Consider the following 16531-nt stretch of genomic DNA (forward strand, 5'->3'; position numbering starts at 1 on the left):
AAACACCAGGGGTTATTACTTCATTCAGGAGGAAACGCAGACTTAGAACAGATGATTACAGTTATCACCAAATATTCAATAGCTCTGTCAATACAAAAATTGATCACTACGAAACAGGCCCAAGCTGCCAAACAGTGGCTCTGGAAACCAACCCCAAGGAAAACATTACAGAATTTCTGGTCAGGCACGCCTCCCAATACTAAAAGGGGTTTTTGGGCATAGACAGGCGGGAAGGAGAAGGTTGTTAGTTCTCAACGATTTCCTGGAAGAATGATTGTTTCCCTTGGACTTGCCCGGACTAGTCAACCTGTGGGTGTGGCTTCTAGCCAGCACAGCATTGCCATATGCAATACAAAATACTTAGTTACATCTGGATTTCAAATACACAATAACTATCTTCATAGACGTATGTCCCATGCAATATTTGTTCATGCAATAGTAGGGACCTATTTATACTAAAAAAATTTATTTGTTTTTCATCTGAAATTCAAATGTAACTGGGTGTCCTGTATTTTTATCAGCTCAATTCGGCAGCGCTCTGAAGTCATGTCTTATCTGATTCGGAGGAGATGAGGGTAACGATTATCTTAATTCTTGCTTGAAGCACACAGAGGAGTTTTACAAAGAAAACAAATGGATACTTTCCTCGTATACAGAGATTTCTTTAAATAGAAATTTAAAGCAAAAGATAACTCAGTTGGATAAGGTGAAGAATGTGCTGACCGTCATGATGAGTCAACATTGGAATGAATTTCTACGTGATGCTAAAAAGAACTTTAGAAGAATGTGAGCAAGTCCCCTGCCCTAGACAGCCTAAGCTGCTATTGAAATCAATACTATTATGGGTGAATTTTGAAGATGATTACCACTAATATTCACAGCCTACAAATAAGGCCACAGAAGCTCATAAAAGCCGAGTAACCTACCCAAGGTCACACAGCAAAGAGAAGTAGCAAGTAATAAGGTCAGGGGTATGATAGGGTTAGACAGAGATACAGAGGGAGGTCTGGATGCCTCTGGTCTGGAAATAATAGTACCAGCTGACAAGTGTTGATCATTCACCATGCACTCAGCACTTCACCTGAAGTATTCCATTCAATCTGTGCAGATTGTGTGAAGCGGGTATTAGCATGACTTCATTTTACAGAAGAGAACGTGGTAAGGAGGGGCAGATGTAAGGCCCAGAGCAGGCAGCTGGACTCCAGGTCCCATGATCTCAGCCACTATAGGACAGCAGAGGGTGCAGCCTGCTGTCCACAGGCCCACTAGAAAAGGAGTCAACATCTGAAAACTGGGACAATTGTCATCTGGATGGGACAGCCAACTTCTCTAGGAAGATCAGGCGAATCAGCCCCTTTAGCCTCTGTTCCTGTTCATCAGCTGAAGTCACTACCCCATCACCCTCGCGGGGACGCTGGCAGCATAAGCGAAAGCACAGGCTCCAGGGTCAGCCCTCCCTCCCGACTGTGTAACCTCGGATGAGCTCTCAGTGTTTCCATAGCACGATTTATAACATGGGGATCACAGTAATGCTACCTCACAGGGTCCTTGTGATTGAAATGTGATCACCCATTAAAGGCCATAATCCCAGTTGCATGGAACATGGTATGCACCCAATAAATGTCAGCCTCCAAGCACCCACTCTGTGCTAAGAGGGCCGTTGCCATGGTTCCTGCAAATGTGGAGCCTTCAAAGCTCCCACTGGCCTGATGAAAGGGCAGGACAGGGGTCCCCACCTCTGAGCAGGGTGACTGGCAGGGGAGAGACCAGAGGTGGAGGCCGCCCAAAATCTGGCAGGGCAGCTGTGGTGAGACTAGGAAGGATGCAGGTGTGGTGGCTTTCAAGAGAGGACAGCTCCACCGGGTGCAGTAGCGCAGGCCTGTAATCCCAGCACTTTAGGAGACTGAGGCAGGTGGATCACGAGGTCAGGAGTTCGAGACCAGCCTGGCCAAGATGGTGAAACCCCCGTCTCTGCTAAAAATACAAAAATTAGCCAAGCATGGTGGCACATGCCTATAATCCCAGCTACTCTGGAGGCTGAGGCAGGAGAATCGCTTGAACCTGGGAGGCAGAGGTTTAAAAAAAAAAAAAGAGAGAGAACAGCCCACAGCAGGGACTGCCGGGCCTTAGTGGGAGGGGAGCCCCAGAGAACACCAGGGCCAGAAGGCCCGACAGGGGGCCGGAGGTGGGAGCTGGTTTCCGGGCGAGGGTGCAGAGGTGGTTCTCCGCCTTGTTGATCCACAGGCTGGAAATGTGGGGCCGCCTTCCGGGGGCGAATCCACGCAGCGGATGGAGAATTAGCCTGAGGTAGCCGCACGCCAGGCCCAGGCAAAGGCCGCTGCAGCACCACGTGCCTGCAAGGTCCCGCGCCCCAGCCATCGGGGCAACAGACATTTCGTCCAGCTGTGCTTGGGCAAGCACCTGGGCTCCTGATTCGCCTCGACCTGGGTCGCTCATCATCTGCACAGCCGAAACGACTTCAGGGCTGGGCTCGGCGCTGGCGGGGCCGCCCCTCCTCCCGGCCCGGCCGCTCTCTACCTTGATGCCAGCCCCGTCACCCACGCCCCGGGCGGCGCTCGCCCGCCCTTTGCGCGCGTGGTGCTCGTGGCCACACGGGGGCGCCGGCGCCCGATGCGCTCCTCCCTGCGCAGAACCCGGAGAACAAAGGGCGCCCCGGGACCTCGGCCTCCCTCACCTGGAGCCACCTGCTTCCCGGGCGTTGGCCCCAGCGCCAGGCCAGCATCCGGCCTCTGCGAAGGAGTTAATTTTTGCTCAGCGCTGCTCTTAGAAATCTGGTAAAGAAATCGCTCCCCACTTGATGGCCTTTCTCCCCAGCTTGAGGACACAATATGAGAGCTCTGGGACTCTAAAAGGGTTACTAGATTTGTGGTTTTACGATGTGTGGGGCTCTGTATTCTCCAATCCCTCCCCGAGTTTACCAGGATCCTGGCAGCATCATTTTTCTCCCGTTTGGTTTATGAAAGTGAACTTTTTTTTTTTTTTTTTTTTTTTTTTTTTTTTTGAGACAGAGTCTCTCTCTGTCGGCCAGGCTGGAGTGCAGTGGCGTAGTCTCTGCGCACTGCAACCTCCGTCTCCTGGGCTCAAGCAATTCTCCTGCCTCAGCCTCTCAAGTAGCTGGGATTACAGACGTGTGCCACCACGCCCGGCTAATTCTTGTATTTAAGTAGAGCCGGGGTGTCACCATGTTGGCCAGGCTGGTCTCGAACTCCTGACCTCGGGTAATCTGCCCGCCTTGGCTTCTCAAAGTGCTGGGATTACAGGCATGAGCCACCGTGCCTGGCAAAAGTGAACTTTTCACATTTGGAAGAAGTAGACACACACCCTCGGGAAAGAGTGTAGCAAACCAAAGGCAGAAATCGAGAGAAAAGAGAAACGCACCGTGGAAATGAGGTCATTGCAGGGAAAGGTAACTTCCCCACACAGCTCAATCAGCCTTGTCCTAAACTGGCTTTTATTCCCCACCTTCTAAAGAGACCGTGCTGACTGTGTACACAAACCTGTGTACATGTGCCTCTTTGCACTTATGCAGATGCTTTAATTAGGAAATCCTGGAGGAGGCTGAGTTGCAGTCATCAGTCAACAAGCATCTATTAAGAGCCTGTAAGGTATAAACACAGCCCCATAAACTGCTCCCACTAGCCAGGTAGTGCCAGGTCCTGGGAATCTAGAGATGGGAGAGGCAGCCCCGGTCTTTCTGAGTATTAGCATTTAGTGGTCCCCAATTAACCCCTTTCCACCAAAATTGTTGTCCAAGGTCAGTTGCTGCTAGGCTTTCCCCCATGGACAGGCTAGCTTGGTTCAGTAAAGCCTTTCCTCCCTCTGGGCTTGAGGCTCAAAGCACACAGCTGTGAATTTCTGAGGATTTGAGGGAGCAGGAATCCTCGAAGGGAGGAATTTAGGGCCCATAGAAACTCCCACTGAGACCGGGGGCTGCTTCCAGGGGGCCCCAGGATCAGAAGGTGATGGTGCAGACTGAAATCTTTTTTTTTTTGAGACGGAGTCTTGCTCTGTGTCCCAGGCTGGAGTGCAGTGGCACGATCTCGGCTCACGGCAGCCCCCACCTCCTCGGTTCAAGCGATTCTCCTGCCTCAGCCTCCCGAGTAGCTGGGATTACAGGCACGTGCCACCATGCCCAGCTAATTTTTGTTATTTTTTAGCAGAGACAGGGTTTCACCATGTTGGCCAGGCTGATCTCAGACTCCTGACTTCAAGTGATCTGCCCTCCTCTGTCTCCCAAAGTGCTGGGATTACAGGCGTGTGCCACCATGTCCGGCTAAAATCGTTTTCATTGGCAACAGTAAGACCTGTCCTGTGTATCTCCTGCACTGTTCTCCATCTAAGGAGTAGAATTCTTGTCCCTACCTCCACCCTGGTAAGGCAAGATGCCCATTTAGGGCATGGGATGCATAGGAGCAGTCCAGGGATGATGAGCGCAGGGACCTGGAGAAGGAGGGCAGGAGCAGTTCCTGGGGACTCCTCTGACTAAGAAGGTCTTCTTGGAGGAGGAAGCGGAAAGCAGGGTGTGCTCTCCAGCACAGCCCAATACATCGTCTGCCACGGTGAAAATACCCTATAATACTGCACCCTCCAATGTAGTGGCCTGGCCCCATATGACTGTTGAGCACTTGAATTGTGGCTAGTGCTACCAAGGAGCTGAAGCTGAAGTCTTATTTAATTTTAATTGATTTAAGTTTAAATAATCACGTTGGCTGGTGGTTAACGTTATCAGACAGCACAGCTCCAGGCAGCGATAAGGGTGTGGGTGGGGTGGGAGCACAAGGGATATTGTTGCTAATCTCATCCTCATTTACCCCACCCTGGCTAAAACCACTTGTATAGTTTCTGTCCAGTGAGCTGGGAAACCTTGTTATGGTGGAGGTGGTCGTGATGTGTGGAGGGTGGGGGTGATTGAAAGGCATGGAGTCACAGCCAAGAAATGACATGCCATAAATTGCCCTTAAACAGCAATGGGCCAGGGATTAGAGGACTTTTCCGGTAGATACTCGTTACCAGTAGGAACAGCAGGGTTCCTAGACTATAGTTTCAGAATACTTTGAAGAGGATGTTCACTTCCTGTAACACCAGGGTGGCCTTCAGTGATGGGTGAATCACAAGTTTTCAGCTCCAGGTGAAGGTGGGGAATGTTCAGAGATAGGCCGGAAATCATAGATAAATTTATTTTTAAGATAGAAGGGGGACACTTCAGTTATGCAAAAGAAGGTGAGGCCAAGGTTAGGGGTGGGATGGGGCTTGTTCAGTAACTTTCCTAGACTTGCATAGTTAGCCCTTGACCATGCTGGGATAAAAACCCAGGTCTTGGGGGCCCTGACTCAGTGCTGTTTCTATGGCATCACATTACTTGTCAAAAACACCTTGAGACCTTGGACATTGTAGATGTTACATGCAGCTGGCTTGGCCAACCAGCTAATTGACCTACCAGTTTTCCTTCATAGATTCAGATTGGCAGAAGCCAAAGGTAGAAATGTATTTGTGGCCACAGGGATGGCACAAGGGACAGTACTGGGGTCAGAGTCCATAATGCCCTCCACTAGAGTTCCCCCAGGTTTTATTTGTGAAATTGTTTAAACATTAAGAAAGTTGGGTGAATAGTGCAATAAGTAATGTATACTGTCAACTGCATAGTGTCAAGAGTTAACATTTTGCATGTTTGCTTTATCTGTGTGTGTTTGTGCTTTTTTTTCCTGAGCCACTTGAAAGTTAGTTGTAAACATCAAGCCATTTAATCCTTTAAACTTTGGCATGGATCTCATAAGAATACAGAAAATTTCCTACAAAGCCAAGCTGTCATAATCTTATGTAAGTAAATTAACAACAATCTCTAATATTCAATCTCTAATATTAATATGATCTCCTATCTGGACGATATTAAAATTTTCCCAATTATCCTTCCCTCACTTTTATAGTGATTTCTGCTTTTATTTAATTTTTTTAAAAACACAGAATGCATTCAAGGTTCCCAAATTGCCCTTCCGTTGCATTTTGAGCAACAAACCCGATTACCTGTTTGTAAATTGCAAATGTGTCGCAGAATTTTAAGTCTTAATTTCTCAAATGCAAGTCTTAGTAATTCTTAAAAATTTTTCATTTCCACTTGTTATTGACAATAATCGTTCTGTGAACCACAAATAGCTCCTTTATTCCTCCCCTATTTTGAAGACTATGCAGATTCAGCAGATGAAACTATAGGTGTGTGAAAGAGGTGTCTAACAAGCGTATGCACCTAAACTTGAAGGCTCTTTGAAATATTAACAACAATAATAATCCTTACAGAAATCCTTCTTGGAGCACTTGAAGGAGGAGAAGTGAGCTGAACTCATGGTGAGTGGGTAATTGTTTTCTGGAAATAGTAACAGTTTCAGAGACAATGAATGCTACTTGAAATATCTCAGTTCTGGCCAGGCGCGGTGCCTCACGCCTGTAATCCCAGCACTTTGGGAGGCCAAGGCGGTTGGATCACCTGAGGCCAGGAGTTCAAAACCAGCCTGGCCAACACGGTGAAACCCTGTCTCTACTAAAAATACAAAAATCAGCCAGATGTGGTGGCGGGAACCTGTAGTCACAGCTACTTGGGAGGCTGAGGCAGGAAAATCGCTTGAACCTGAAGGTGGAGGTTGCAGTGAGCTGAGATTGTGCCACTGCACTCCAGCCTGGGCAACACCTGGGCAACAGAACGAGACTCTGTCTCAAAAAAAAAAAGAAAGAAAGAAAGAAAGAAAGAAAGAAAGAAAGAAAGAAAGAAAGAAAGAAAGAAAGAAAGATCTCAGTTCTATAAGGTGTGGAATCACCTAGAAAGAGCCAATTGCCTGGCATTGGATGGGCGAGACTCACCTGCCATGGTGGACTTGTACCAGTGGCCATCGTAACACCAGCTGGGTCAGGAACACAGACTTTTCTGGGTTTTGCTGCCATTAACCAGAGGGGTGGCTTTGAGCCCATCATGTCCCCTCTGTGTGCCCTGCTTTCTTCCCCTGTAAAATCCAGGGGTCACACTTGATGCTCTGTCATAGGTTTGACACGCACTTCCTCAGCTTTAGGCCTGGTCTCCTTCAGAAGAACAACCTGTGCCGTTCAAGCCACTCAGAAATTCAGGAAATGGTTAGAACAGGGCGGCCTTTATTCAGATGTCCCTCGTGGTTTTCAAGAAGCTCTTTCCTTGGGGACAGAGGTGTCCTTGCTATCTCTTAGCTATTTAATAGGGTCAAAGAGGATTCAACGAATTGGGATGTGACAAGCACTTAGACATTTTTATTTGGATGGTCCTCATGGTATTGAGAAACCCTTTGGCACATGGGAAGGTTATGTGTTTTCTATGATTATTCTTAGCCATATACAGTGGTTCGTTCACCCTTATATGTGGTTCTCCTAGTAGGAAAAGTGTCTTCTGCCTGGCACTGTCCTTGCCTCCCCCTGGACCGCTGCTGGGGAGCAGTGGGCACCGATGGGCATTGTGACGCCTCCTGTTTGGATGTTTTTTTCCTATGCTTACACACTATGAGAAAGTTTAATTTATAAATTAGGCACAGTAAAGTATTAATAATAGGCCAGGCATGGTGGCTCATGCCTGTAATTCCAGCACTTTGGGAGGCTGAGGCGGGTGGATCACTCGAGGTTAGGAGTTTGAGACCAGCCTGGCCAACATGGTGAAACCCCGTCTCTACTAAAAATATAAAAATTAGCTGGGCGTGGTGGCAGGCGCCTGTAATCCCAGGTACTTGGGGGGCTGAGACAGGAGAATCTCTTGAACCCAGGAGGCGGAGGTTGCAGTGAGCCAAGATGGCGCCACTGCACTTCAGCCTGGGTGACAGGGCGAGACTCTGTCTCAAAAAAAAAAAAAAAAGGATTAATAATAATAAACTAATTTAAAAAAGGACAGTTACAATAAAAGTTACATGAATGTGGTCTCTCAATTAAAATATCTTATTGTACTATGCTCACCTATTTTCAGCCCGTGGCTGACCTCAGGTAACTGAGAGTAACTGAAACCATGGCAAAGGAAACTGCATATCAGGGTAGACTACTGCGTATGGATAGTAATCCTCAAGAGCCTTGCTCATGTGTCAAAGTTTCTCCAAACCATGAGGACCATCTGAATAAAAATGTCTAAGTGAGGCTGGGCGTGGTGGCTCACGCCTGTAATCTCAGTGCTTTGGGAGGCTAAGGAGGGAGGATCACTTGAGGTCAGGAGTTTGAGACCAGCCTGGGCAACATAACGAGACCCCTGTCTCTATAAAAAATACAAAAATTAGCTGGGCATGGTGGTACATGCCTGTAGTCCCAGCTACTCAGGAGGCTGAGGTGGGAGGATTGGGTGAGCCCAGGAGGTTGAGGCTGCAGTGAGCTGAGATTGTGCCACTGCCCTCCAGTCTGGGTGACAGAGAAAGATCCTGTCTCAAAAAACCAAACCAAACCAAAACAAAAACAATTAAGTGCCAGGTGCGGTGGCTCACGCCTGTAATCCCAGCACTTTGGGAGGCAGGTGGATCACTTGGTGAAATGCCATCTCTACTAAAAATATAAAAAAATTAGCCAGGCGTGGTGGCAGGTGCTTGTAGTCCCAGCTACTCGAGAGGCTGAGGCAGGAGAATCACTTGAACCCAGGAGGCAGAGGTTGTAGTGAGCCAAGATCGCACTACTGCACTCTGGATGACAGAGCAAGACTCCATCTCAAAAAAAAAAAAAACAAAAAACAAAAACAAACAAAAACAAAAACAAAACAAAACAACCCCCCCCAAAAAATGAACAAATAAAAAAACAAAAACAAAGCAAAACTAAGTGCTTGTCACGTCCTAACTCATTTAATCCTTTTAGTGATCCTATTAAAGATCTAGGAGAGGCCGGGTGTGGTGGCTCACACTTGTAATCCCAGCACTTTGGGAGGCCGAGGCAGGTGGATCACGAGGTCAGCAGTTCAAGACCAGCCTGGCCAAGATGGTGAAATCCCATCTCTACTGAAAATACAAAAAATTAGCCGGGCGCGGTGGCAGGCGCCTGTAGTCCCAGCTACTCAGGAGGCTGAGGAAGGAGAATCATTTGAACCTGGAGGGTGGAGGTTGCAGTGAGCCGAGATAGTGCCACTGCACTCCAGCCTGGGCGACAGAGTAAAACTCCGTCTCAAAAAAAAAAAATCCAGGAGATAAGAACCATTATTTTCCCCATTTTACAGCTGAGAAAATGGAAAACTCAGATAACTCAAGCAACTGGCCAGAGGTCACGCAGTGTTTTGTTGTTTTGTTTTGTTTTTTTTGAGACGGAGTTTCTCTCGTTACCCAGGCTGGAGTGCAATGGCGCGATCTTGGCTCACCGCAACCTCTGCCTCCCGGGTTCAAGCGATTCTCTCGCCTCAGCCTCCTCAGTAGCTGGGATTACAGGCATGTGCCACCATGCCCAGCTAATTTTGTATTTTTAGTAGAGATGGGTTTCTCCATGTTGGTCAGGCTGGTCTTGAACTCCTGACCTCAGGTGATCCACTTGCCTCAGCCTCCCAAAGTGCTGGGATCACAGGCGTGAGCCACCATGCCAGGCCTTTTTTTGTTGTTTTTTGAGAGGGAATCTTGCTCTGTCACCCAGGCTGGAGTGCAGTGGGGTGATCTCAGCTCGCTGCAACCTTTGCCTCCTGGGTTCAAGCGATTCTCATGCCTTAGCTTCCAGAGTATTTGGGATTACAGGCATGCGCCACCACAAGCGGCCAATTTTTGTTTTTAGTAGAGAGGGCATTTCACCATGTTGGTCAGCCTGGTCTCGACCTCCTGGCTTCAAGTGATCCACCTGCCTCGGCCTCCCAAAGTGTTGGGATTACAGGTGTGAGCCACTGCCCGGCCACAGGTCACACAGCTATTGAGTGAAGAAAGCTGCATCCAGCCTCTCACCTTAAGAAAGCCATTCCCCTTTGCCTGAAAGTGAGGCTATACTTCCAGAAGGACTTTGTCTCCAGGGAAGCCTTGGCTTTGGAATTCAGGCCCAGTTCTAAGTTTAAAATCATTGATGCTGTTCAGTAGTGGGATCAATGATTTTGCTTCACTTAAATGCCACAAGCTCCCCAAAGATGGGCTGGAGCTGTCAGGGGATCCAGCCCCTCCCCTTACCTAGAAGTAAATACTCTTATCATAGTCCTCCGACTATTCTATATCCTTCCATTTGAGTGCTTCTTTTATGCTGCGGGCATTATTGAGATGTAGCTTAGAGAATGAAATTCCTGGTGTTGCAGGGAGCTCAGATCCACCCGGGAAGGTTCATGAGCACTTCATGTCAGCAGCCTTTACTTTCATCTAACATTTCCAGAGAGTGAAGGAACAGCCACCCATTACCAAACAAATTATTAAAAGAAAAATTCCAAATCTTCAAAGGAGAGAGGCCCGTGGTAGTGAGTGTTCCCACCCCCTTCTCCTTTCTCTTCCCATCACCAACGGGCTAGCAGCACAATTTGTTTCTTGAAACTTTTGGGGGCATCGGAGTTCTGGTGTCCTCATTTTTCTTCCTTCCCATTGATGTATCATTACTAGAGTGAAAAAAGAAGGGCGTCTCGAGGGCTTTTGAAAAAAAAAAAGGGTGACTACTCAAGACATTTTGTAAAGGGGGGAAAATTGCGAAGAAAAGAGACCTCAGTAGGGGGTGGAGGAACTGTGAATGTGTCCTTGTCTGGCGGTTCTTTCAGCTGAAACCTGGTGCTGGCGTTCGCAGTTCAGTTCAAACTGTCACCTTTAGTTCTTACTGGCTTTTCTGCCCTTGCCCCAGAACCTCAACAGATTGGGGCTTATTTACCTATTCACACTCCGCCGTGGAAGCTCATTAATAGGCTTTATTAGCAACACCATTCATGGGAGGCCATTGACGAAAGGGGTTCCAGCCACTTGAAGAGGGAAGAGAAAAGAAAAAAAACTGTAAAGAGATTATTTTCTTATTCAGAAGCCTCAGTGGTGTGAAGGTTTTCCTGGATGGTCTGAGGTCACTTGAAGACTAAATATGGGGACATAATTGATTTTTAAAAAATAATTCTAAACATACTTTTTTTTTCCCCCAAAACTGAAGAGTTTGCTGTTGTGGTCTTGTGGGTTTCAGTCCCTTAAATATGAGCATTCTTTAGGGAATAAGGGGCTTTTGATAGATTGGTGTCTTTTCATCTCTATAAAAAATACATTCTGCAAACTGTGCCTGGACATGAAAGTAGGTGTTCTTATTTGTCATTTTCAACGGAAAGCTTCCTTTCCATTCAACATGCATAAAGCTATTGATGAATGGGGGATAGGGACAGCGGCTTCCTGCACCATTAATTTATGTGAGAATGTGTTAACAGCATTTTCAATGGCTGATGGATGCAGTGCAGGATGGGAAAGGAATCTGTCCTGAGACACTCGAGTTTCCCATTGGTGGGGAATATAAAGATGTAAGTGGCAGCCTGCGAGCAGGCAGACACGTTCAACTGCATCCCTTTTCTGAGAACTTGAAAACGTACTGCTATCAGAACAACCCATGTGGGAGTGAATGGCTATGCGTCACCTGGGCTGAGGCGTCTGTTAATGTATAGGCTCTGGGGCTAATCCAGGTTAGAGGACTTGACCGAAAACATACCCTCCCACCAAGCATATAGAGGGATAATTTTGCTTAAGAACCAGTTTTTATTTTGTTGCTATCAAATTTCCAAAATATAATGTTATAGCCTTTTGCCTGAGGCAGTTAAATGGATTTCTTACTTGTGTGGCTTTTAAATAACTTGCATAGACATTTTCTCTGCTATATTGTGAATGAAAATGATTTTCTAATCATGTGGCACCTTGAAAAATATTTTTGTAAGTGTTATGAAGTGTGCAATGTTAGTGACACAGGTGCAAATACGTTTCTAGATGCAGGAAAAGTCTGTTTTCCACGTCACGTTTGTTCTCAATGCTTCATCTATCTTCAGGCCTCAAAAGGGATTCTAAAGCATTTCTGGGTTTAGCGACCTTTTCTAAAGAAAAATAATTAAGGTTTTAATCTATATGGTCTTGAACTTAAGCATGGCTGCTCAGGAGCTGGATGAATAAGGAGGGAGAAAAAGCATATTTAAAATAAATTATTCCGAAGACACGGCTTAGTGAAAAGGTAAATGGAAATAGGAACTTTAACCAGTTACGGCTTGGTGTGCAGTTGAAGAATCAGATTTTGCATTTATGATTTTTAATCTAAGATTCAGAGGGAGGAATTACTTTGTTCAAGGTCTATTTATGGTAGAGTTGAGTCTTTCGACTCCTTTGAATTTCTTTTTATTAATCCAAACACATATTATTAAACACTTTTTTTTGGGTGCAATTTTGGCTTTTTCTGAGAGAGCCACATTCAAAGTCAGGCTCTCCTAGTAGCCAGCTGTGTGATCCTAGGCAAATTACTTAACCTCTCTGATCCTTAGTTTCCTTATCAGAAACTGGGAATAGTACTCTGCAGGGTGGTTGGGCAGATGAAATAGAATCACCTATGTAGTGTGACCCTCCCATAGTAGGGCCTCCATTAATATTCAGTTTTTTCCTCTCATTTCTATTGTTTAGAAGGGCAGAAATATGCAATGCCCTGCGAACATTTCCAAGTGGCTTCCTCTCCTCCAAAAGCTTCAGCTGCCTGACAACCCTCCCCGCAGTATCAAGCAGGCGCATTTTAAAGTCTCTTTAAGGGGAGGGCAGGGTTAGAGCCTTCGGTCACTTGTTTTCTAACTTGACATAAAACAACGTAACGCAGTCGCTCAGCGAGCCGTTGGCCAGCCTCGCTCGCCCGGGGAGGAGGGAGGAGGTGGCGCGGGGCGCGGGACCAGGCCTTATTCGGAGGCTGTCGCTGCATCCCTGCGGCCGCATCGCGGCCGAACCCTCGCCTCCCGGGCCGGTGTCTTCGGCTGCTCGGAGGCGTCGGGAGCCGCGCGGGACTCGGGGCGGCCCGGGCGCGCGGCGCTGATTGGCAGAGAGGGCGCCGCCGTCCAGGAAACGGCTCGGGTTTCAGTGGGGGCGTGACCCGCCGCGAGGAGGCGGCGGCGGCGGCGGCGGCGCGGGCGGCGGCTGCAGGAGAGCGCGGTGGAGAGCTGAGCGGGCGGGCGGCGGGTGCGGAGCGGGCGAGCGGGCGAGCGAGCGCGTGCGGCCGCCACAAAGCTCGGGCGCCGCGGGGCTGCATGCGGCGTACTTGGCCCGGCGCGGCGACTGCTCTCCGGGCTGGCTGGGGCCGGCCGCGAGCCCCGGGGGCCCCGAGGCCGCAGCTTGCCTGCGCTCTCTGAGCCTTCGCAACTCGCGAGCAAAGTTTGGTGGAGGCAACGCCAAGCCTGAGTCCTTTCTTCCTCTCGTTCCCCAAATCCGAGGGCAGCCCGCGGGCGTCATGCCCGCGCTCCTCCGCAGCCTGTGGTGCGCGTGAAGCCCGGGAGGCTTGGCGCCGGCGAAGACCCAAGGACCACTCTTCTGCGTTTGGAGTTGCTCTCCCCAAGCCCGGGCTCGTCGCTTTCTCCATCCCGACCCACGCGGGGCGCGGGGACAACACAGATCGCGGAGGAGCGTTGCCATTCAAGGTAATCGCCGCGCAAGACGCCTCGGGGAGCTTCGCCAGCCGGGGACGTGGGCGCCACGGGAGCCCGGGACGCCGGGTGCACCGTCCTCCGTGCGGGGGGCGCGGAAGGACTGGCATTGTGGAGGACGCTCCGTGTCCTTCCTCTGTGGCTGCATAGGTGATGGGGGAGGTGGGTGCGTGCTGACGGCCGGTGTTCTGGAAGTTCTGCCTCTGCCACCCCCATCCAGATGCTGACATCTGCTTCTGGCGTTGACGCCCCCCTCCCTGTCAAACCCTGGCGGGCGCATTCCCGCTGACTGGGCGCGTTTCTCCGACCCCAGAGCAGACGGGCGGAAGGTTCGCCTGCCCGTGGCACAGCCCCGCAGGCCGGGTCCCGGGGGGCATCTCCGAGGTGCCCCATCCGTGGGTCCTGGGAACTTCCGTACCATCCAGGCCCCGCGGAGACCCCTTTTTCGGGAGGGGGCCGCTGGGGTGGGGCCGGTGACATCCCGTAGGGGTGGCACTGCTGGGGAGGCGACGGCTGGTGCCCGGTTTTCGGTGCCTGGGCGCCCCTCGCCCGCAGCCGCCGTCGGCGCTGGAGGGAGCGCAGGGCGCCTGGGGCTAGGGGGCGAACTGGACCGACTTTTTCTAGTTCGCCTGCCTGCTCTGCCGCAGCGGCTGGGAGATGTCGAAAGCGCAGGCGAGTTCTAACTTGCGCGCTCATTCTTTCGGCCACGGGGCCGCGCTGGGGAAAAAAGCCGAGGGCCCTGCGTGGCGCTGGCTCCGACCCTCGCGGACCACGGACCTGGCGCAGGAGGCCGGCCCGGGGGCCACCAGCCTCCGTCGCTCTCCTCGCACCCCGCTCCCTTGCAAACCGTTTTCCAGACCCTCCTTCCTTTCTCCCAATTCAATAAAACCTATCCTTAAAGGCAAACCTGCTTTCAAACTGAGGGCACCCATTATGTGTTTGGTGTGAAACGCTATCAACATTTAAAACTCCATTGTCTCCCTGGTCCCAAATCCCTGTAAATCTTCCACCGGGCTCGACTCATTTTCATCTGAAAAGCCTGTTTAGTTTGAATAGAAAAGCAATCAGGCGCCCCTCTCCCTTTCCCTGGAATGTCAATTAAAATGCAGATTTCTCTGAGCTCTTTAGCGCCCCGAGAAGGGGGAGAAAAACAGGATATTTCAGGCAAACAAATGAAAGAAGTGCTGCCCTGAAAGGGGGTGGTGGTGGGGAGAACCCCCAAGCTGCTCGCAAGTTCTGATTGGACGCAAGCATTAAACTGGGAGGGCATTGTGGTCCTGGGTCAGTGTGTGTTTTTTGAGATTTCAATTTGTTGAGGAATTTCCCCCCAGACTTGACCCCTTGACAGCTCCTGCTCCTACTCAGTGCTGGGGAGAAGTAGGGAGGCCTTAAGTGAAGAGATGGGTCTGCACTTTGGAGGAGCCGGGCACTGTTGACTTTCCTGATGTGAAATCTAGCCAGGAACAAAACACCAGGTGCTCCCAGTGGCCGAGCCAGCAGTGGACAGATCACCCCTTAGGTGGAAGCCCAAAGCGGAGGGCACTGTATTGGTCTGCCTTCTTGGAGGGCCGGGGTTTTGGGAATGTCATGGTAAATTGAAGAGCCCAGCACAGGCCTGGCATGGGGACCGCTCCGCAGCCAAGCCCTTCCTGCTTGTCACTCTGCCTGTCTTTGGGGGCAGGCTTGTGCCGAGGTGAAAATGGACCGGGGGGCGGGCGGCCGAGAAGAGCCATCCATCAGAGGGAGGGTGACAACTCCTCCCGCGTGCAGGCTGAGAAGAGAGTTCCCTTTCAAGGGGAAAAATAAACACGCTGGGGCTTTCACTGGGGCTCAGACTCCAGGAAGGATTATGGTATTGAAGGCAGGAAGCCGGGATTGTGGCCGCCAGCGGCATGCTGGGCCTGTGTTCCCAACACCGAGCCTGGGGACCTAATTATCCTGCCTAGGAGGTCGCACCATACTTTTGTCCACTGGGGTGGGGAACTGTGCAGACCTGTCGCCTTAGGTCTCCGCCTTCCAGAGTTTTGGCGAGGGGGCTGCCGTGGGGTTTGGACCTGGAAATGGCTGAAATGCAAATTTCTAGTGCCAGCTAGCGGGATGATGGAATGGCTTGAGATTCAGCGGAGAGCCCTGTCCACCTTTCTCTGCCTGGAGCCAAGGAGGCTCCTCTGGGCAGGGACAGGTGGGCGAGCAGGCTGGGGAAGGAGCCTGGGGTGAAACCTCTGCGAGGACTTAGGATTGTTCCTGAAGTCGTGTTAGAGGTAGAAAATTCCCCTGCATTCTGGAAATGCTTAGTAAATCAATGAGAATGTTTGTGTACTTTCCTCCCACATGTATGTAGAAATAGATCCGAAATTATCTTTTGAAGCTCTTGACTAAGAGGAAAGAAAAGTTAGGAGGAAAAATCTTCCAAGCTATCTGAAAGCACATGCACACACTGTGCACGCACACACACCATGCACGCACACACCGTGTACACACACACACCACCGTGCACGCACAGACACCATGCACGCACACACACCGTGCACGCACACACACCATGCACGCACGCACACCGTGTACACACACACACACTGCACACATACTTTTCTGGCTTGCTGTGAATCACACCGTTTCACCTGTGCTATCTTTGAAGCAGAGGTTTTCTTTATTCCTCCTTTGGAAATGATGTGGCATATTCTTTTCCCTCATCCATTTTTATCCTCAGTCAAAGCTAAAAGGAGCAGTTTTTATGATGAGATTTGGGGAGGCTCCAGCAGTGTTGAAATCCTATGACATAACTTGAAACATTGAGTGGGTACATAAAAAATGTAGAGTTTAGAGATTTTTGTATTAAAGGCCTCCCTCCCACCCCCAGTCTTAGAAAATGTGGTTCATTCCTGCGGTTCACAGAATCTGAAGCCTGAGATTGATGAGCCCCTTCTTGTGATTGTTTTAATCATTCTCTAAAGTTTGTGCATTTTACTGTAC

General features: G+C 49.8%; 1 protein-coding gene across 9 annotated transcripts in view; it reads left to right on the top strand.

The window, feature by feature from the left end:
* The first annotated feature begins 12845 nt into the window (after positions 1 to 12845).
* FGFR2 (fibroblast growth factor receptor 2) overlaps positions 12846 to 16531 on the top strand; it is a 121643-nt gene continuing 117957 nt past the window's right edge. For all 9 annotated transcript variants that reach the window (XM_030806170.1, XM_030806181.1, XM_030806197.1 and 6 more), the window contains exon 1: positions 12846 to 13552. The gene's annotated coding sequence lies outside the window, so the exon portion shown is untranslated. The remainder of the gene's footprint in view (positions 13553 to 16531) is intronic.

Source organism: Nomascus leucogenys, chromosome 3 (assembly GCF_006542625.1).
Source record: "Nomascus leucogenys isolate Asia chromosome 3, Asia_NLE_v1, whole genome shotgun sequence".
Classification (NCBI taxonomy): Eukaryota; Metazoa; Chordata; class Mammalia; order Primates; family Hylobatidae; genus Nomascus; species Nomascus leucogenys.